Here is a 23,058-nt window from a genome sequence, read left to right as displayed (position 1 = left end):
AGTAAAAATGTGGAATTTAAGAAACACAACAGATGAACATATAGGGAAAGGGAAAGAAAAATAAGATAAAAACAGGGAGGCAAACCATTTAAGAGAGTCTTAAATATGGAGAACAAACTGAGGGTTGCTGGAGGGGAGGTGGGGGGGATGGGCTAAATGGGTGATGGGCATTAAGGAGGACACTTGTTGAGATAAGCACTGGGTGTTACATGTATGTGATGAATCACTGGGTTCTACTCCTGAAACCAATATTACACAGTATGTTAACTGACTTGAATTTAAATAGACAAATTTTTTTTTTAAAAAACAAATACATTACCAAAAAAAAAATCCCAATCTTCAACAAAGAAATGATAAACTCTATGTTCTTGTGGAGAAAAACTCTCTAAGATCTTACAATTTGTTTGGAGGAATTCTAATATTTTACCTTTATAGGACAGGTGGGTTGAAACGACTCTTCTTGGAAAGCAGCTAACCTTGCTGCCGTGGTTGTTGGGCAATATTGACATATGATCGGAATCCCAGTTTATATGGTTAGTGTGTTCTAGGCAGTTATCATCCCTATCTCTACGTGAGTACTCCCCGTGTCAGCATCCACATCCCAAGGTCAGCCACGAGGAGCAGTCTGATGGACAGCAACTGAAATTGCATACAAAAGCGTATTTTGGGATGGAGGCAAATGTTGAGTCACTATAGTGTATACCCGAAACTAGTATAACACTGTATGTTAACTACCTGGAATTAAGATAAAATCTTTAAAAAAATTATTTTGGGACCATGGGAAAGAATGGGTTAAACACTGTCTTCACTTTGTAAGGGGTCCCTACATTACCCCAGCCCATCTTCCTGTGTTCTTTAGATGCTACAAAAGCCATGTCCGTAAGTACGGTTTGAGCTTCTTCGCTATCGTAGCACAAAAGAGTTGTCACAGGACGTAGAAGGCAGTAGGCATTCAATGACATTTATCACATGAATGAAAGAAACAAGCCAAAGTCTCACAGAGCCACACTGCATCCTTGGCGAGCCTTGGTGAGAAGAAGTCAAATAAGGGATTATAAAAGTGATGTAAGATTCTAACAGGTTTGTGTCAGGCGGGAATGTGGCAGAGCCCTGAATCTTTCTCTAAACCTGACCTTGAAATATTCTTCTTCTTGCCGCTACTGTCAAGAGACAAGGGGGACCAGAATTTCAGGTAGGGGAATTGTCTAAATTCAGGAAGTAATGTAAGGTTCAAATGCAAGTTGAAAGATTCCAGAAGGTTTTAGGAAAAGGTGGTTTTTCACTGCCTGTCCTTTTCATTCTTCCCTTCTTGCTAATGCCTGAGATATGGGATGCAGAAATATGAACAATGGCTGAAGGTATAAAATAAAAGAATAAGGTACCTGTAAGGGAAAGACTGCAGGACAGAAGGATACGAAGTATATCCTTGTCACTGGCTGTCTCCTTCTTTTCTGAGGCTTATCTATCTTTAAAACAGTTAATATTAGGGGCATCTGGGTGGCTCAGTCTATTAAGCGTCCAACTTCAGCTCAGGTCATGATTTCGTGATCTGTGAGTTCCAGTCTCACTTCTGGCTCTGTGCTGACAGCTCGGAGCCTGGAACCTGCTTCAGATTCTGTGTCTCCCTCTCTCTCCGCCCCTCCCTCTCTCACACTCTGTCTCTGTCTCTCTCTTTCAAAAATAAACAAAACATTAAAAAAAACCCAGTTAATGTTAAATCTTCTGCTCTTTTATTCATATGCTCAGCCTGAATTTAACACCTGCTATTACCACAGACTATGCTTTGGGTTGAATGAAGTTACTTTTCTTCTTATGTGCACGTCTACCTTTTCAAACTTGGGTTACCCATAGGTCCCATCACCTTGTCATCTTAACTGCCACACGGTAACTTTTATATTGATTGATTTCATCACAAGAGATAGAAACTCTTTAGGGAATAGCACAGGAAAGATTCAGCCATTTCCCCATTGGTGGCTGAAGCCTTGTGTCAGGTCAAGTGCAATGTCTTCACCTACCTTGCATAAAAGGTGTGAGCCCTCTACATATTATTCATAGACCATGAATGCTGGCAGGTGCAGATAATGATATAATTTTGACTCTGGAAAGGCACTTCCAGGAAATGTAGGCTCGCCCTATGTTTTACTTGGGAGAAATAAAGACTGCGAGAAGTTACAGTGAAGTACCCCAAACCACACACTTAACTGATATCCAAGTCAAGACAAGAAACATGTCTTGTTAATCCGACGTTGTTTCTGTAATAGTCTGTGATGGTTACTGTTCTATGGGGTGCTAACCTGCAGAGCGTATGTTTTCCACAGCATGTACCATCATAGAGTAGTCATTAATCGTGTGATTTCAAGCATTACTAATTATGGCTGCCATTTATAAGACGCTTTTTGTATACAAGGTACTTTATGCTCCTATCTGGCCTATTCTTCATGACAGCCTCATATGACAGATACTCCTTCCTATTTTATAGGTAACAACAGTGAGGCTTAGGAAGTCAGTACCCTCCCCTCTGGCCATGCTCCAGTTAGTAATGAAATGAACGCCCTAACCCAAACTTCATCTAACAAATATCACCATGCCCCTAACAAGGGGACTATGCTCCTGAGTCAGGCTTAGCTCTGAAATGAAGAGATAGGATAAGCCCATGTCCAAGATTCCTTTCTACTTAAAAAAAAAAAAAAGAAAACAACAAGAATGACAAAAACAATGATTTGGTTCCAGGTATCAATTATGGAAATTTATGTGCTCAAAAGCGATCGTTAACTCTAAATTAAAGCTCTTGGAAATTTCAGTGTCCTTAAAAGTTTTACTTGCAATTTTCCCTTCACAAACTGCAATGCCCTGATCTCAAAGCCTCTACGTGTCAATTTGATGTTTTTAGTTGTCACACCGAGAACGCAGGACAAACGGATATGGCCTGCAAGTTGACCCCTGTTCGTCGTCCATTAACATTTTTACCTGTTTGTAATTGAAAGGATGGTTGGTCCATCTACACTTTTCCTTTTAAACTGCACAAGCATCATGCTGACAAACGTTGATCTTTTCCAAAATACCAGGAACGTGTAGCTTTAAAAAAGATTCCGCCTTCTTGTTATTCCAGAGGGAGAGCTAGCTCTCTTTGCGGGGAGAGGGTGAGCCCGTTAATTCCTCTGCCGTGGCCCGTGTTCCTCCGGCTCTTTCTTGTTCTGTTCCCTTTGAAAATCTTGTGCCCATTAACATCCTCACTGCACACAGGGGAAAGGCAGAAATGAGCCTGGGCTTTTCTCTTGCCTACTTCAAAGCAGCAAAGTAGATAAATAAGGGAAGTGAAACAAGGATCTGAGAGAGAACCTCGTGTTTGTCCATATTTACACCATTTCTCATCAACATCAGTTTTGGAAGTCACTAGGAATGTTCAGCTTCGTAAGAGAAGTAGAGAGTAGCAAGAAAATCAGCAGCAATGGGTCACAGGATTATTTAGAGCCTTGATAACGTATTTCACCTCTCCCACCAGTGTCTTACTTTTGAATTTCTCAACGAAAGAAATGCATCCTGGGAATTCACTTAAGAAAAAGAACCTTAATATTTTTATTAGCTATTACGCTCAGAATCTGTAATGTCTCCAACTGTGACGCCAAGCCCCATCCTAGCCGGGTAAACATTCTCAGAGGCCTTCAGTTTGTCCATATTTTTATATTAAGTGTTTGTAAGCATTTAATAGGGGCACCTGGGTGGCTCAGTCGGTTAAGCATCCGACTTTGGCTCAGGTCATGATCTCCCAGTTCATGGGTTCGAGCTCCGCGTTGGGCTCTCTGCTGACAGCTGGGAGCTGGGAGCCTGGAGCCTGCTTCGGATTCTGTGTCTTCCTGTCTCTCTCTGCCCCTCCCCGCTGGTGATTTCCCTCTCTCTCAAAAATAAATAGATAAATATTAAAAAACAAAAACAAAGCAAAAAACACTCAATAGGTAGCCTATTTCTGCTACAATAATACCTTTGTGTTTAATGTCGCCTCAGCTAAAGAGGCAAATGTAAACATCTGGGGGACAGTGTAGAAATGAGGGTTTTGCAGGAATCTGAGAAAAATGGTGGATGAATTGGGCCATAACACATCTCCCATGGGCAGAAAACGAGTGAGTTCAAAGAGACCTCTGCCATCACAGACGTTTCTACCTTCAGATTGTGAGCAGACGCATTTGTCAATTTGCAACACTGTATTTTCAGTGAAGACTCTTCTGCTCCCGGTAGTGGCGGAGATTGCCATGAAATGCAGAATTCAGTAATGCAGCTATGCAAACTTTATATCCTAAAAACACATGAATTCTGATTAAAATCATTACTAGGGAACCTTTTGTGACAGTTTCATTAAAGTGAGAAGCTTGATTAGCTCAAGTGGCCAGGTCAAAGTTATTAATATTTTATAAAAGTTACCAATGCAGGGGCGCCTGGGTGGCGCAGTCGGTTAAGCGTCCAACTTCAGCCAGGTCACGATCTCCCGGTCCGTGAGTTCCAGCCCCACGTCAGGCTCTGGGCTGATGGTTCAGAGCCTGGAGCCTGTTTCTGATTCTGTGTCTCCCTCTCTCTCTGCCCCTCCCCCGTTCATGCTCTGTCTCTCTCTGTCCCAAAATAAATAAACGTTGAAAAAAAAATTAAAAAAAAAAGTTACCAATGCAAATAAGCATTTTCTCTATTGTATATTTAAGTCAACGTGAGACTTAAATGTTCAAATAGAAATAGGTGGGGCAGACTTTTCCATATGATTAAGTACATATTCTTTATTGTTAAAGCCATCATTTGTAGTTTAATTTCAGCAAAATAATCTAGGTGAATAAATATTACTGACTTGAAACAAATTTATTTTTCTAGTTTTATTTTCATTTATTTATTTTTAATTTCTTTGGATTTTGTAGGTGCACTGGACTGTTAGGAATAAGGGTTTCATACAGTTTACACAGACGTAGGTTGCTATATGATGAAAACAGGAAACTTTTATTTAAAAATTTTTTTGATGTTTATTTATTTTTGAGACAGAGAGAGACAGAGCATGAACGGGGGAGGGTCAGAGAGAGGGAGACCTTCAGAGAGGGTATCTGAAGCAGACTCCGGGCTCTGAGCTTTCAGCACAGAGCCGGACGTGGGGCTTGAACTCACGGACCGTGAGATCACGACCTGAGCCAAAGTCAGACACTTAACTGACTGAGTCCCCCAGGCGCCCTGGAAATTTTTATTTTAAAGGAGATTGTATGAGACTGAGAATATGCTGTTATATGCTTCACAAATAGCAGATATTTTTTAAGTAGTTAGAACTCATGTCCAGATCATAGTCATGCAATCAAGTAATGTTTCTGAGCTCTTAACTCCTCAGTGCTGAGAATAAAATATACACAGGAGGCTAGTGGCAGAGCCCTATTTGGAACCTACATCTTTTAGGACAAAGTCACCTGTTTCTCTTTGTCCATAAGTCTTTCTAAGCCTGCCAGCCAAAATGAAGCCCAGTGTCTTATGCAGAAATCCCACAATTCATGGGCACTTCTTCCATTCACACCACAATTAATTTTCAAGTTAGCTGAGGTTTTCATTTTAGTTGTAGAGAAAGAGAAGCAAGGGGATGAGTTTGAAAGGAAAAAATCGACCTCAGACCAGCCATATAAAATGAACTGTGGCTCTTTCTCGATCAAAGACAACGTTGCATTATTTTGATATGCAACAACCAGGCTTCATTATCCTCCATTGGCCTCTCCAATTATGACGACAAATGACAAATTAAAATGGAAAATTTGCAGATCATTGAAGGTGTCCATGTTATTTCTATGCTCAGCCTTTGGGAACAAGTTGCAAGGTGATATGTTGTGTCATGGGGCATTTGATGTAAGTATCAAACTTCATTTGTCATCAGTGTTCTAAGCTGTTCTCATTTATGTTTGAACTGTTTAATCTTGAATCTTTAGAACTTAGGTCCAAGAGGCCCGGAGAGTGGTGGGTGTTTCCCTTTCCACATTTTGAAGTGAATCTGATAAATGGAAAGTTCAAAGTCCAAGTGTGTAGTGTTATGACATGGTTTTTGTCAAAAATGCTTGCTTTCATCCAAGGGGCTCTGAGTCAGTGTGACAGTTGGGTGAGAAGTTACGAGTTCTGGCTGGATACACAGAGAAAGTCATTTTGTAGTTGACACTAATACCCATCACCTAAAGTCCCCAATTGTCCTTCCTGCGAGCGTGGGGCAGGATGGCTCTTTGTGATCGCTGGAGGGTCTGGCCCTGCCGTCTACTCTCTTATGCAAAATTCCACAATTGTTTAATTTGATTGAAATCTAGAGAAACACCTCTGATCAACTTAAGGAAGAAAGGCACTCACTGGAGCGAGAGTGAGTAACTCAAAGAATTGAAACAGGATGGGACAAGCAGGTCTCAGGGAGGACGAGAATGAAACAGCTCAGGAACCAGCAGCAACGTTCTTGAGCATCTATCTCGTTCATTGGTTTTGAACCCAGAATGAATCATGGCTACACAGTAGACTCACCTGCAAAACTTGTAAAAAATCACTCAAGTTAAAAAATATGGAAATAACTTGGGACGTCAAGTTAAGGGCCCCATGGCTGAAACTGATTAACAGCAATACAAAGGGAGTATTTTCAAGTCTCCATCTGGCAACTAATACCTCGTGTATGCCAAGAATTCCTGGAGATTAACAATAAATCAAAAGCAATATTTAATCAATATTTAGTAAAAAGTCAAAATTTAAACTCTGATATCATGGTGAATGAAGGTCCTGAAGGGATGATCTCCGTAAGAAAAAAAGAACCCAAAAGCTCACCAACTTATGAAGAGATACTCAGAATCATTGACAAGTATAGAAATGAAACATAAAACAAAAATATCCCCCTTGAAATTTGAAATGAAAAAAATTAACATACTGGTTGTTGCCAAGAGTTAGTGAGGATGCAAACATATAAAAAACTTCATGCCTTGCTAATGAGAGTGTGGACTGGGGCCGCCATTTGTAAGTTATTGGGCCATCCATCATTTAGCCACATTCTGCACACAACACAGTAGTCCTCTTAGCTGTCTACCCCCAAAGAAATTCTCACATGGGTCCCCAAGGGAACGTGTTGAAGGATATTCATCACTGAGTTAATTGTGTTATGGTGAGTTGGTTTCAAACTGACATCCCTGGGAGAAAGGAAAGTTAAAATTAATAGATATACACCAAGGGATATATTGTGCAGCAGTGAGAGGCAACAGGGTTTATATAAATGTAAATGTAAATATAAATATAAATATAAATATATAATTGAGAGTATGAGTTGATGAATGTAGATAGATAGATAGATGACTTTTAAAAGCTTAGTGAAGAATCAGTGAAACATATCTAGCTCAATACCATTCAAAGATTTAAAATGCATACACACCAAACAAAGATACATATTTTTTTCAAGAATTCATTAAACAGGACAGTTTCTTACAGGGTAAGAGAAGATAATTAGAATGTAATATAAACATTTTTATGAAAATTTATAAAAATTTCAAATAAGGACTAATGACTGTGTTCCACCCTAGGACAATTCTCTCTCAATCTCTCTCCCCTCCCTCTCTCTCTCCCCCCACTCCTCTCCCTCTCCCTCTGTCTCCCCCCCACTCGTCTCCCTCTCCCCCCCACACACACATTTTTAGAGAGCTACCCAGGTGATTACAAAATGTGCAGTAAGAACTATTATTGAACAAGATATGAAAGGTGACAAAAGAATAAATAAAAAGTCTCCAATGGTTTCTACGCCTTTTTTTGTTCTATTTCCTTTTTTATATATACATATATTTTTTTAATTTTATTTTTTATAATTTACATCAAATTAGTAGCATATAGTGAAACAATGACTTCAAGAGTAGATTTCCTTAATGCCTTGTAACCATTTAACCCATCCTCCCCTCGCACAACCCCTCCAGCAACCCTCAGTTTGTTCTCCATATTTATGAGTCTCTTCTGCTTTGTCCCCCTCCCTGTTTTTATATTATTTTTGTTTCCCTTCCCTTATGTTCATCTGTTTCATCTCTTAAAGTCCTCATATAAGTGAAGTCATATGATTTTTGTCTTTCTCTGACTAATTTCACTTAGCATAATACCCTCCAGTTCCATCCACATTGTTGCAAATGGCAAGATTTCATTCTTTTTGATTGCCGAGTAATACTCCATTGTATAAATATACCACATCTTTATCCATTCATCCATCGATAGACATTTGGGCTCTTGCCATACTTTGGCTATTGTTGATAGTGCTGCTATAAACATGGGGGTGCATGTATCCCTTCCAAACAGCACATCTGTGTCCCGTGGATAAATGCCTAGTAGTGCTATTGCTGGGTCGTAGGGTAGTTCTATTTTTAGTTTTTTGAGATACCTCCATACTGTTTTCCAGAGTGGCTGCACCAGCTTGCATTCCCACCAACAATGCAAAAGAGATCCTCTTTCTCCACATCCTCACCAACATCTGTTGTTGCCTGAGTTGTTAGCCATTCTGACAGGTGTGAGGTGGTATCTCATTGTGGTTTTGATTTGTATTTCCCTGATGATGAGTGATGTTGAGCATTTTTTCATTGTTGGTTGGCCATCTGGATGTCTTCCTTGGAGAAGTGTCTATTCATGTCTTTTGCCCATTTCTTCACTGGATGATTTGTGTTTTGGGTGTTGAGTTTGATAAGTTCTTTATAGATTTTGGATACTGACCCTTTATCTGATATGTCATTTGCAAATATCTTCTTCCATTTTGTTGGTTGTCTTTTAGTTTTGCTGATTGTTTCCTTCACTGTGCAGAAGCTTTTTATTTTGATGAGGTCCCAGTAGTTCATTTTTGCTTTTGTTTCCCTTGCCTCTGGAGACGTGTTGAGTAAGAAGTTGCTGCGGCCAAGATCAAAAAAGTTTTTGCCTGCTTTCTCCTCCAGGATTTTGATGGCTTCCTGTCTTACATTGATGTCTTTCATCCATTTTGAGTTTATTTTTGTGTATGGTGTAAGAAAGTGGTCCAGGTTCATTCTTCTGCATGTCGCTGTCCAGTTTTCCCAGCACTACTTGTTGAAGAGACTGTCTATTCCATTGGATATTCTTTCCTGCTTTGTATAAGATTAGTTGGCCATATGTTTGTGGGTCCATTTCAGGGTTCTCTATTCTGTTTCATTGATCTGAATGCCTTTTCTTGTGCCAGTACCATACTGTCTTGATGATTACAGCTTTGTAGTATAGCTTGAAGTCTGGGATTGTGATGCCTCCTGCTTTGGTTTTCTTTTTCAAGATTGCTTTGGCTATTCGGGGTCTTTTCTGGTTCCATACAAATTTTAAGATTATTTATTCTAGCTCTGTGAAGAATGCTGCTGTTACTTTGATAGCGACTGCATTGAATATGTAGATTGCTTTGGGTAGTATTGACATCTTAACAATATTTGTTCTTTCTATCCAGGAGCATGGAATCTTTTTCCATTTTTTTGTGTCTTCTTCAATTTCTTTCATTAGCTTTCTATAGTTTTCAGTGAAAAGATTTTTCACCTCTTTGGTTAGATTTATTCCTAGGTATTTTATGGTTTTTGGTGCAACTGTAAATCGATTCCTTGATTTCTCTGTCACTTCATTGTTGGTGTGTAGGAATGCAACCGATTTCTGTGCATTGATTTTATATCCTGCAACTTTGCTGAATTCATGAATCAGTTCTAGCAGTTTTTTGGTGGAATCTTTTGGGTTTTACATATAGAGTATCATGTCATCTGCAAAGAGTGAAAGTTTGACCTCCTCCTGGCTGATTTGGATGCCTTTTATTTCTTTGTGTTGTCTGATTGCAGAGGCTAAGACTTCCAGTACTATGCTGAATAACAGTGGTGAGAGTGGACATCCCTGTCTTGTTCCTGACCTTAGGGGGAAAGCTCTCAGTATTTCCCCATTGAGGATGATATTAGCACTGGGTCGTTCATATATGGCTTTTATGATCTTGAGGTATGATCCTTCTATCCGTACTTTCTTGAGGTTTTTATCAAGAAAGGATGCTGTATTTTGTCAAATGCTTTCTCTGCATCTATTGAGAGAATTATATGGTTCTTGCCCTTTCTTTTATTGATGTGATGAATCATGTTAATTGTTTTGCGGATATTGAAACAGCCCTGCATCCCAGGTATAAATCCCACTTGGTCCTGGTGAATAATTTTTTTAATGTATTGTCGGATCCAGTTGGTTAATATCTTGTTGAGGATTTTTGCATCCATGTTAATCAGGGAAATTGGTCTATAGTTCTCTTTTTTTAGTGGGGTCTCTGGTTTTGGAATCAAGGTAATGCTGGCTTCATAGAAAGAGTTTGCAAGTTTTCCTTCCATTTCTATTTTTTGGAACACTTTCAAGAGAATAGGTGTTAACTCTTCCTTAAATGTTTGGTAGAATTCCCCTGGAAAGCCACCTGGCCCTGGACTCTTGTTTTTTGGCAGATTTTTGATTACTAATTTGATTTCCTTACTGGTTATGGGTCTGTTCAAAATTTCTATTTCTTCCTGTTTCAGTTTTGGCAGTGTATGTGTTTCTAGGAATTTGTCCATTTCTTCCAGATTACCCATTTTATTGGCATATAATTGCTCATAATATTCTCTTATTATTGTTTTTATTTCTGTTGTGTTGGTTGTGATCTCTCCTCTTTCATTCTTGATTTTATTTATGTGGGTCATTTCCTTTTTCTTCTTGATCAAACTGGCTAGTGGTTTATCAATTTTGTTAATTCTTTCAAAGAACCAGTTTCTGGTTTCATTGATCTGTTCTACTGATTTTTTTTTTGTTGTTTGTTTGTTTGTTTCGATAGCATTAATTTCTACTCTAATCCTTATTATTTCCTGTCTTCTGCTGGTTTTGGGTTTTATTTGCTGTTCTTTTTCCAGCTCCTTAAGGCATAAGGTTAGGTTGTGTATCTGAGACCTTTCTTCCTTCTTTAGGAAGGCCTGGATTGATATATACTTTCCTCTTATGACTGCCTTTGCTGTGTCCCAGAGGTTTTGGGTTGTGGTGTTATCATTTTCGTTGACTTCCATATACTTTTTAATTTCCTCTTTAACTGTTTGGTTAGCCCATTCATTCTTTAGTAGGATGTTCTTCAGTCTCCAAGTATTTGTTCCCTTTCCAATTTTTTTCTTGTGGTTGATTTTGAGTTTCATAGCGTTGTGGTCTGAAAATATGCACAGTATGATCTCGATCTTTTTTCACTTACTTAGGCTGATTTGTGTCCCAGTATATGGTCTATTCTGGAGAACGCTGCATGTGCACTGGAGAAGAATGTATATTCTGCTGCTTTAGGATGAAATGTTCTGAATATATCTGTTAAGTCCATCTGGTCCAGTGTGTCATTCAAAGCCATTGTTTCTTTGTTGATTTTTTGATTAGATCATCTGTCCATTGCTGTGAGTGGGGTGTTGAAGTCTCCTACTATTATGGTATTACTATCAATGAGTTTATTTATGTTTGGGATAATTGATTTATATATGGGTGCTCTGACATTTGGCACATAAAGGTTTACAATTGTTAGGTCTTCTTGGTCTATAGACCCCTTGATTATGATATAATGCCATTCTGCATCTCTTGATACAGTCTTTATTTTAAAGTCTAAATTGCCTGATGTAAGTATGGCTACTCCGGTTTTCTTTTGTTGACCATTAGCATGATAGATGGTTCTCCATCCCCTTGTTTTCAATCTCAAGGTACATTTAGGTCTAAAGTGAGTCTCTTGTAAACAGCATACAGATGGATCTTGTTTTCTTATCCATTCTGTTACCCTATGTCTTTTGATTGGGGCATTGAGTCCATTGACATTTAGAGTGAGTACTGAAAGATGTGAATTTATTGCCATTGTGTTGTTTGTAGAGTGGAGTTTCTGATGGTGTTCTCTGGTCCTTTCTAATCTTTGTTGCTTTGGGTATTTATTTATTTATTTATATTTTCATATTTTCTCCCCTCAGAGAGTCCCCCTTAAAATTTCTTGCAGGGATGGTTTAATGGTCACAGACTCCTTTAATTTTTGTTTGTCTGGGAAACTTTTATCTCTCCTTCTATTTTGAATGACAACCTTGCTGCATAAAGAATTCTTGGCTGCACATTTTTCTGATTCAGCACATTGAATATATCCGGCCAGTCCTTTCTGGCCTTCCAAGTTTCTGTGGATAGGTCTGCTACAAACCTGATCTGTCTTCCCTTGTAGGTGAAGGACATTTTTTCCCTTGCTGCTTTCATGATTCTCTCCTTGCCTGAGTATTTTGTGAATTTGACTATGATATGCCTTGTTGATGGTTGGTTTTTGTTGAATCTAATGCGGGTCCTCTGTGCTTCCTGGATTTTGATGTCTGTGTCTTTCCCCAGGTTAGGAAAGTTTTCTGCTATGATTTGCTCACATAACACTTCTACCCCTATTTCTCTGTCTTCCTCCTCTGGGACCCCTATGATTCTGATATTGTTCCTTTTTAATGAATCACTGATTTCTCTAATTCTTAAATCGTGCTCTTTTGCCTTAATCTCCCTCTTTTTTTCTGCTTCGTTATTCCCTATAAGTTTGTCGTCTATATCACTGGTTCTCTGTTCTGCCTCATCCATCCTTGCCACCGCTGCATCCATCCGTGATTGCAGCTGAGTTATAGCATTTTTCATTTCATTCTGGCTATTTTTTACTTCTTTTATCTCTGCAGAAAGGGATTCTAATCTATTTTCGACTCCAGCTAGTATTCTTATTATTGTGATTCTAAATTTTGGTTCAGACATCTTGCTTGTATCTGTGTTGGTTAAATCCCTGGCTGTCATTTCTTTGTGCTCTTTCTTTTGGGGTGAATTCCTTCGTTTTGTCATATTGAAGGGAGAAAAGGAATTAGTGAGGTAGAAAAATTGAAATTAAAAAATGAAAATTAAAAAAAATATTAAAATTAAAAATTAAACACACACACACACACACACACACACAAATTGAATAGATGATGCTAGATCCTAGGTGTGTTTTGGTCTGGGTATTGAAATTGGTTTGACAGATTAGAGAAAAACAAAGCGGGGGGGAGAAAAAAGGAAATCATTTGAGAATTTGAGAAAATGAATACACTGAAGTAGGCTAAAATGAAATGACGGGGGTAAAATAGAATTTGAAAAAATATACACAAAAGTAAAGAATATACTAGAAAAAATTAAAGAAAATATTTTTAATAAAAATTAAAATAAATATGAATTTTTTCATTTTCTGTATTTAAGAAAAAATTAAAGAAATGAAAAGAAAAAAAGATTAAAAAAAGAAAAGAAAAAAAAGAAATTGTCTGAAAATTTGAAAAAGTTAATACACTGTAGTAGACTAAAATAAAATGATGGGAGTAAAATAGAATTTGAAAAAAAATTACATAAAAGCAAAAAATATAGTAATATAAATTAAATAAAAATATTTTTAAAAGAAATTGAAGGTAAAAATGAAGTTTTTCTCTTTCTGCATTCAAGAAAAAGAGAAGAAATGAAAAAGAAAAAAGACAAAGAAAGAAAAAAAGGAAATTGAAAATTTGGAAAGGTGAGTACACCTTGGTGTTGGAAGTAAGATAGAATTTGAAAAAATTTTACGCAAAAGTAAAAAATATAGTAAAAAATAATTAAAGGAAAATATTTTTAACAAAAATTGAAAATGAAATGAATTTTTTTCTTTCTGTATTCAAGAAAAAGAATAGTTTAAAAGAGAAAAAAAGAAAAAAAAAGAAAATTGAATAGATGGACCTGCTAACAGATTGAAATAGGACTGAAATTACTTTGTTTTCCCCTAGAAGTGAGACTATATAGCTCTTTATAGTCCATAAACTAAGCCGGCGGTGAGACTTGTGCTCTTGAAGAGCGAGGTTGGCCCAGTTGGGCAGGGCTCAGTGTAACGGCTTCGTTCTCCACTAGATGGTGCTGCTAGCCTACTGGGGTGCATTGTTGCCCTGCTCATAGGTGCCTATGCGCATGCGCGGGAGTGGTAAAAATGGCGCCACCCAGCCACCCAGTCTGTTCTCCCAGATCATCAATCGCGCATCTGTCCTCTGTCTTTAGCTCTCGTCCACTCCCCGTTTTGTCACTGTCTGTGACCAAACCCCAGGCAGTACCTCTCTCCTGAGTTTTGTCTCAATGTGGCTGTTTACCCCGGCCCCTTACTTCCGATGGACTGTGGCTTTGACCCACTCCACCCCTCTGTGGGAGGGTCTCACCGAGCAATGGCCAAGTGAGCAATGGACAAATGTCTGCCTCATGCAGGAACGCTTGCCGGACCCTGCTGCTGCCGGTGCCCCGAGACCATGGCCAGGTGCCAGCCCGTCCCAGAAAATGTTCACAAGACAGTGTAGCAGCAGCGTCTCAGGGATTATGGAAAATCACAACACACATCCAGCACAGGCTTCACCCTCCACGACCTTGTTCGAGCACCAGCGAATGTGGCCGCCTTCGTCCCCTGCTGGGACCAGGTGGCTTCAACAGTCCCTACCAAATGTCCTTCTAGCAGTGGAGTCGCTTTTCCCCGTGTGGCCCAAGAACCTCCCGGACCCTACTCTGTTCCTGGGGATTCGTCCTTCTCAGCAGAGCACTGCCAGGTATGGAGCTGTGGAGTTGGAGCCTTTGCATTCTCTTTGTTTACAGTCTTAATGGAATTTAAACCCTCTCCTTTCTCCTTTCTCCCTTTTTAGTTCAGTCCCTGAGCTATTTCCAATTTTCCACTTTCTCTCCAGCTGCTTTTGGGGAGGGCAGTTTTTCCCGTATGCTCCCCCCCACCCCAGTCTGCGTCCTCTCTCCACCTGCAAAAGTGGCTCCCTGCGTGCCACTGGGTTTTCCCTCCCCAAGTTCAGCTCTCCGCACCGTGTACCTGCTGAATTCTGTTGTTCAGGTTGTGCAGATTGTTGTGTTAATCCTCCAGTTGGTTTTCTAGGTGTGTAGGATGGTTTAGTGTTGGTCTGGCTGTATTTCATGGACCCCGGTTTCTATCCCTTTATCAATGTGTTCACACAAGTTGCCAACACCCCTGTGGGAGGGTCTGTCCCCCTAAGTTCCCAGACTCCTCCTACCTGCATGTGCAGTGAGAGGGGCTGTTTCCTGTGGAAAGAATGCTGGACAGTCCCAAACCCCACATGGGCTCTGTAGCACCCAAGACTAGAGCAGATGTTTGGACATCTCCATTCTCAAAATATATTTAGGACAAGATCTTTGATTCCAGGATGATAAAATTAATTAGCGTATTGACAATGAATCTCCATACATTCAGGATTCAATTTACTTCACTTGAAATAATGAAGTAATCTTGAGTGCTTTCTTACTATGGTAAGTGCAGGAGACAAAACATAAATATATTTTGGATCTTTCCATAAGAAATTCTAAGCTAGTTGGATTTCTGTCTGTCATTAGTGCTACGTAATGTCTTAAAATGAGATATTTATCACATGTTTGTAAATGATTAGGAAAAGCTACCCAAAAGAATGACTTGTGTGAGGCTTTTAGGCAAACCCTGCAACATTTGCTCTGAACTTTCCTGACATTGATCTTGAATCTCCAACCCTGGATGGAGCTCAGGTCCCTGGGCCCTCCTCCATACTTACTCAGGCAACAATTTATTGATCATGACTTTGTGCAAATTTCCATTGTAATTACTGTGGATATGTTCTAACAATAGAAACATGTTTAGATCCAGAAGTGATTTTTGTGTGTTTTTTTTTAATCTCCATGATTGCTTTCATAAAAGAAAGGAAGGAAGGAAGGAAGACAGAGAAAGAGAGAGAGAGAGAAAGAAAGAAAGAGAGAGAGGGAGGGAGGAAGGAAGGAAGGAAGGAAGGAAGGAGCTAAAATCCAGAGAAATGAAGTCACTATAGCTAGAAGGGAGAGCCAGGGTCTCAATCCAAGCTTTCACTCAGATGTCAGGACAGTTTCATGGTTCTCCCCACGAGTGTCTTCCCCAGGAAGTGATGGCTTTCTGGTGCATTCATGGTGGATGATACATAGTGGCCCAGAACCTTCATGTCTGCCCAACTGATACTGAGGTGCTCTGTCACTTTATTTTCACAGCTTACTTGTTTGATGTACTCATGCTCCAATGCTTTCAGTCATGAGTAACGTAGTATTACTGAGCCACTGAATGCATTTGTCCAGTGTGCACATGTATGTGTGTGTATGTGCTATGTATACATGTACGCATGTCTTGTATGTACCCCTGTGTGCATGTAACCTTCTATGTCCAAGGCACTAGTCTAGACATAGGGAATATCATGATGAAGAAAAACAGATACAATTCACGTCCTTAAGGAGTCACAGTTGAGGGGAGATGATTTCTATCAAAACAAGAAAACAAAGCAGACCCAACTCAGAATGTGATGTGGCTTTGGTGTTGAAGTGTTTGTGCTCATACTTGTGGTGTGTGTGTGTGTGTGTGTGCGCGCGCACATGCGCACTTTATGATGAAGCACAGGGGTTTTGGGTACAATGCAGCTTTCTGATTATTGTGTATTCTTTGGTGTTCAGGGAAGCCCACACACAGGACCCCGATTACTTAGTTGACCTCCTCTTGCAACTTCTCTCCAAGTTGTCCTCAAACCTATGCCCCATTCTTCTCAGAACACCACATCCCCAGCAGCCCTTTGTAAATTATCCCCCCTTCCAAATCCTCACCCATGGACCATTTTCCAAGCATAAGTCTCAACGGTCCAGATGCTAGTGAGCATTTTCACTAGCAATTATTGACATGCACACAACCATACATTGATTTTTCTGAGACATTAACTTCCCTGATTTCTTCGTTTCTACCAAAGCTCCGGCATTCTCCCGGTCTTTCAGGTTTAAGAACTTGAAAGCATTTTAACTCATCTGACATTATGACTTCTTATGTCCATAAGAAATCTTTCTTTGCAATCCTTCTGCCTGAGAAGGAAGTAAATTTATGGCGTTCTCCTAAGAAGGCATTGATAGGCTGACAGACACATGGGCACCTACCACTGGGAAGGATGTGGGTTGCGATCACCTGTCCACAATATTGTGTACGTTTTGCTTTGGTCCTGATTTGGGGGCCTAGGCTGGAGACTTGACTGGCTTTCATTTGATCTTTGGAAAAATATTTTTGAAATTCCAAGCAGGTGAATGAGTCTTGGGGATACCTTGCTGTGAATTAGCTGTTACCGGTAAGAGATCTCTAGAAACCATGTGACCTTCTTCTTCGGGGGCAGAGGGCAGTTCTTTCCTTATACTCGTGCCAATTAGCACCACTGACGTAGGCGATCATGCTCTCAGATATGAGCGCGGAGGGCAGCTGGTACCCATCCAGGCAACCCCTGTCAGGAGCCTTGTAAGGTTGGCGCACATTCAATGCCCACTTAACTTTGCAGAGACAAGAGCCAGAGAGACACCTGCTTCATCGCTCTGGTCTCTGAGTCAGAAAGCTCTTCCTTTATGGGTACAGCTGCCACCCAGTTCCATGAGTCTGACGATGCCCTTCTGTCCCCTCCATCAGCAGCTTTGGCAAAGTGAGGTGTGCAGAGAAAATATTACAAACATCTCTGCTTTACCGCCTCCTCTTTCTGTGCATAAAGGTTTATTCCTCGAAGGCTAAAATTTAAAAATCACTTATGGTACTTTGTTCTATTTAATACCTTCAGCCTTGAGTTCCATATTATCTGATGTGAATGTAACATCTGGGACTTTTCATTTCCCTTTGCTTGGGATGCCCTTGCTGTCCATTTTTTCTCTCCTTGTCACCTCTTTTTGTGTGTTTTTGTAAATAATAATAAACAATAAAGGACTTTTCTTGTTTCTAGTAGAGTCTGACACTCACTGTGGAACAACATTTTAACCCGTTGACGTTTTGATAAACTTACTCTAAATCTTTTTTTTTTTTTAATTTTTTTTCAACTTTTATTTATTTTTGGGACAGAGAGAGACAGAGCATGAACGGGGGAGGGGCAGAGAGAGAGGGAGACACAGAATCGGAAACAGGCTCCAGGCTCCGAGCCATCAGCCCAGAGCCTGACGCGGGGCTCGAACCCATGGACCGCGAGATCGTGACCTGGCTGAAGTCGGACGCTTAACCGACTGCGCCACCCAGGCGCCCCTCTAAATCTTTAAGCAGTACTTATACTTAGTAATTATTTGATGCTATTTTCTCTTTTGCCCTTTCTTTGTCTTCATGGCTTGAATTTTTTTCTTTCTTTTGTCTGTGATGTTGGAGGTTCCTGTGTGCTTTCTAAGCCTGCTTCCTATTTCATAAGAACATATCAATGCTAAATAATTCTTGCATGCCCTCCCTCACACATTGACTTGCCAGATATCATCTGCTCCGAGATGAAATCTTGAGAATACTTTGGACTTTCCCGTCTCCTCTTTTCTCCGAGAGAGTCTGAAATTGCTTCTTTCCAGAATGTTAAGCTCACCCTTATGGCACATCTCTTTTTCTTTAGGAAGTTTCGCATGACAACAAATTTTTTTTTTCAAATTCCCACGTTCATTGTAGTCGTCCATGAATGTGTAACCATCCATTGCGAGATCTGTCGTTCCCGCACTTTCTTCCTTTTGGTGTGTCTGCAGATATCTGCTCTGATCCCATGGTCATTTCTCAGAGTCCCTGCTGTATAGAACAATGGCAAGTATATCAGGGTCTCGTTGGTGGGATACAGTCAGCAGGAGGTGGTTCAGTGGCTGAGACACGGGTCACGAACCACCACCAGTGGCAGAGGTGTGGGGGGGCGGGGAGCAGTGACAAGGAGCAGCCATTCCACCAAGGCTGGAGGGATCGGGGGAGGAGGTGGTCTTGCCAGAACCGTGGTGGGGCTGGAACCATAGGAGAGTCAGTGCCAACCAAGGCTGTAACCCGAGGTGGAGAGGAAGGGGAAGAGAGATCCTGGTGTCTCTTCTCCTCCTCCTCTCCCACGCAGTATCATGGAGGCAGCTGGCAAGGGGACTGGGGCGCAGACCCTGGGGAAGGGCAGGGCGTGGGGCGGGCTTACAGCCAGCACCAGCTCAGGCCGACACTTCCTGAACCTCACAATCCCAAGACTCTATTTTGCACGGGGAGATGGACGCTAGCCTGGCCACGGTATTCACGGTCCTGGTCTTGATCTTTCCATAACTGATAATATGGCTCTGCTGCCTCGCAGCTACCAGCTTTTCCATAAAAATCCGATTTCATTTTCATTCTCTCAGTTTATGCTTCCCATCACAAAGTGCGCATTGTAATTTCTTTTCTCTTGGAATTCAGGAAGTATACCAAACAGGTCACCAAATAATCCTAGGATTTGGGGATGCCTTTCAAACTGCAGATTCAACTGTGGTTTTTTTTTTTCCACCTTTGGCTAATTTTCTGTATTTTTTGGTGTGTTTTTCCTCCTTTCTGGATTCCCCTTACTCATGCATTCTCTCCCCAGTATCTTTCTTCCAAATCTCTCTCATCATTTTCTTCACAAGCTCAACTATTACTTTTTTTTTTTTTTTTTTACCTTAGAGACCTTTACCACCTGTTTCTCAAAACAAGGAATAGGGTTTCTAAATGAGGATTTCTGGGATGCTATCATTTCTTTATATATTCAAACTGTGCAGCTCATGGCAGGTGCTTAGTAGATATGTATGGATAAAAGAATATATCAATTAGTAACATAACTGTTTTCAGTTTACAGAATATATGGATGTGGGTATAGAGGTATAGTGATGTGGGTGTACATGTGGGTGACTATTAAAATATAAAAATAATGCTGCACTTGCAAACATTTGGATTTCTAAGAGTTACACAGAATACACAAACTAAACAGAACTCTTACATAAAAGAAATCAAGGAATAACGAACAAACAAATATAAACTTTTCAGTACTCTTCCATTAATTTCTTTCTTTTGTAATTCAAAGCAGGAAGCAATGGTATGCATAAACTTATTTAAAATTGTACTCACAGAAATATAGGTGTTTCATGCCTCAAGTAATAACAGAACAAAAATTTCTGAGTTGTATTTTTTCCTATTAAAGCCATTTAAAACGTTACTTGGTTTTCTCAACTGGGAGTGAGTATAATAATACTATTCTAAGGAATAATTTTTGAAATGATATACAAGAGACTAGAATTTTAAAAGAGAATCTATGCGATGTTTTAATCATATTAACATTAAAGTCCCTTTTATAAAGCATCTGACAGCCGTGTACCCATTTATAATGAATAAAGAAAATGGAAGTGATTCCTTACATGTTGTAGGCACATTATTTGATTTATAAATGCACCTGTGTATGGAATGCTTCATCTTTTACCCATTAACTTGAATTTAGAAATAACAAATATCAAAAGAAGCTACGGTGTGTGTCTCTTCCTTCCAAATTTCTTCTTTCGTTTTATTGAATGGTAGACTGTGATATAGAACACTGTCAGAAGACTGATTATACATTACATCTTACTATGGCAGACAGTTTAATTGCGTCACGAGGTATTTCTATTAAGTGATTTATTTGTTAATTTATCAATGTATTTATTTGTTTAGAATTTATATATAATCAAAAGCACAGACTTTAAGCATTCAGACTGATGATTTTTGACCTGAGTAATCATCACCCACATCAAGATGGGTAGCACATTTCCCCCATCCTATGAAATCCCTGAGAGGATCCCCAAAGCTGTGCAGGGTACCCCAATGCCCTTCTGGGTCGTGGTCCAGCCCCTGGGACAATAGTCCCTCCATACAGCCAGGTGGGTTCTGACCTCAGTGGGGGGACATCACCCACACCACTGTGAAAAGATGCTCTCAACCAGGAACCGAGTCTTGTGTGAAGACCCAGGGGTTAAGGCTGTGGAGGATTTTCACTCTGACGACAATGCCAGAGAGTGGTTCTGACCCCTGGCTTCATATTAGGATCACCCGGAAGCTCTCAAAAAAGACCAATGCCCCTTTCTCCACTCTCAGGCTTCAGACCTCAGGTTCTTTGATCTTTCATTTTATGAACCATTTTCCCGAGACGGAGAAAATAATCAGGCGCCGGCTTTCTAGAATGGGAAAAGAAAGTGAAGCAACAGTAGCACAATAAATATCACTTATCAAAACTTTTCTAACGTGCCCTGCACCATGCCAAGCGGTTTAAATACATCATCACACGTGCCTCACAAGGTACGAGCAATTGTTACCATCTCCGTTTGAGTCTTAAGGATATGAAGCAACGTGCTTGGAGTCCTCATTTACCAACTGCTGGAAACGGGCTTGAATTCGGTTCTGTCTGAAACAAAATCTCATAGTCTAAACCACTCCATTGACATACATAACATTACAGTTGATTTACACGATAATGCCATAGTTATTCCCACAATTCTTACTTCACCTTGACAGGGAGAGAATTGAACTTGAAGTAGATTTTTTTCTCTTATTAAAAGACTAGGGGGTGCCTGGGTGGCGCAGTTGGTTAAGCGTCCGACTTCAGCCAGGTCACAATCTCACAGTCTGTGAGTTCGAGCCCCACGTCAGGCTCTGGGCTGATGGCTCAGAGCCTGGAGCCTGTTTCCGATTCTGTGTCTCCCTCTCTCTCTGCCCCTCCCCCATTCATGCTCTGTCTCTCTCTGTCCCAAAAATAAATAAACGTTGAAAAAAAAATTTTAAAAAGACTAGATCGCACATATAACTAGACGCAAAACAAAACTGTAATTAAAAGACACAGGGGCGCCTGGGTGGCTCAGTCGGTTAAGCGTCCATCTTCGGCTCAGGTCATGATCTCGCGGTTCCTGGGTTCAAGCCCCGCATCAGGCTCTGTGCTGACAGCTCAGGGCCTGGAGCCTGCTTCAGATTCCATGTCTCCCTCTCTCTCTGCCCCTCCCCTGCTCATGCTCTGTCTCTCTCTGTCTCTCAAAAAATAGATAAGAATTGGAAAAACATTAAAAAAAACATATTTTGTTGACAATTTGAAACCCGGGATTCTATAGACAGCTTCTCTTTAAATGCATTGGATTTCTACAGATAGCCTCCATAAAACAGGCTGGTCTCTGACAACATAAGGCATCATGGCATATGCATTGTTGTGGGTCATTATGTTTAATTTCCAGGCATGAATTTCTCTCATTGGCCACATTATTGCTAATGTCAACATTCACAATGAGATCAAGAACAACAAAGACAAGAAGGAAGCATTGGTTTTGCGTCGGGTGTCATGCTCAGCAAGCCACACCAAACCTCAGTCTCTAGACATTACTCATAACCTCCAGAGAAAGAAACAGCAGTGTGATGTGTTTGTGCAGGTGTGTATGCGTGTGTTTTGTGGTACTTGCTGCTGTTTGAGTTCAAGTCTATGAAAATTAGGAAATGAATAGAAACATACCTGGGATGTGGCCATTAGAGCAAAGTAGGTGAAATCTTTGGAATCTGTCACACTGCCGTTTCTAGATTTTTCTCCCCAGCAGGGACGATGAACTGAAAGACATGAAATCTCCATGGAAAGTTACAGCCTGGATTTGGTTCCTCACGGAAGCTTTCTAGAAGCCTCACAACAGACAGGCACCCGGCCAGAGAGGGACCAACCCAATGTACCCCTTTTACTGTCCCACAGACCTCAGTCCCTGACCCCGACACATTGGGCTCCCCATCTTTACAGTCGGCTCTCCCTCTCCTTTGGGGGAGGGGGAGACAAAATTATACAATCATGGCCTTTTTATCATCTTTGTCTTATTTCCACATGTCCCAAAGTTGTTTTAATCCAGACATATTTCCTTAAAAGATTCAGTCATTTTGTATCATTCTATTGATTCATACAATTTCTCCCAACAAATCCTGATACATAAAATATTTCCTGATATGCATTAACACATACAGAAGCTTTTAAATTAAAACTGATAAGATTTCCCACATATAAACTTAACCTGATGATGTCTATTTTAAGCCAATAATTGTCCTCCCAATTGGAATTTTCTATCAAAATCTACCCTTTATTCTAGGGAAATTCTATGTCAAGTCTGATGAAAGATATTTTACTTTTCTTTAGTGATTTGTATGTTAGTATCAAAATGTGATGCAGCTTTCACTTTTTGTCCATCCTGAAAATCTCTATGCTCCCTTCTGGACATTCATACTAATAACACTCAATGTGTTGTTTTCATTTAAAT

The sequence above is a fragment of the Prionailurus bengalensis genome, chromosome A1 (assembly GCF_016509475.1).
Source record: "Prionailurus bengalensis isolate Pbe53 chromosome A1, Fcat_Pben_1.1_paternal_pri, whole genome shotgun sequence".
Lineage (NCBI taxonomy): Eukaryota > Metazoa > Chordata > Mammalia > Carnivora > Felidae > Prionailurus > Prionailurus bengalensis.
This window is presented reverse-complemented; position numbering follows the sequence as displayed.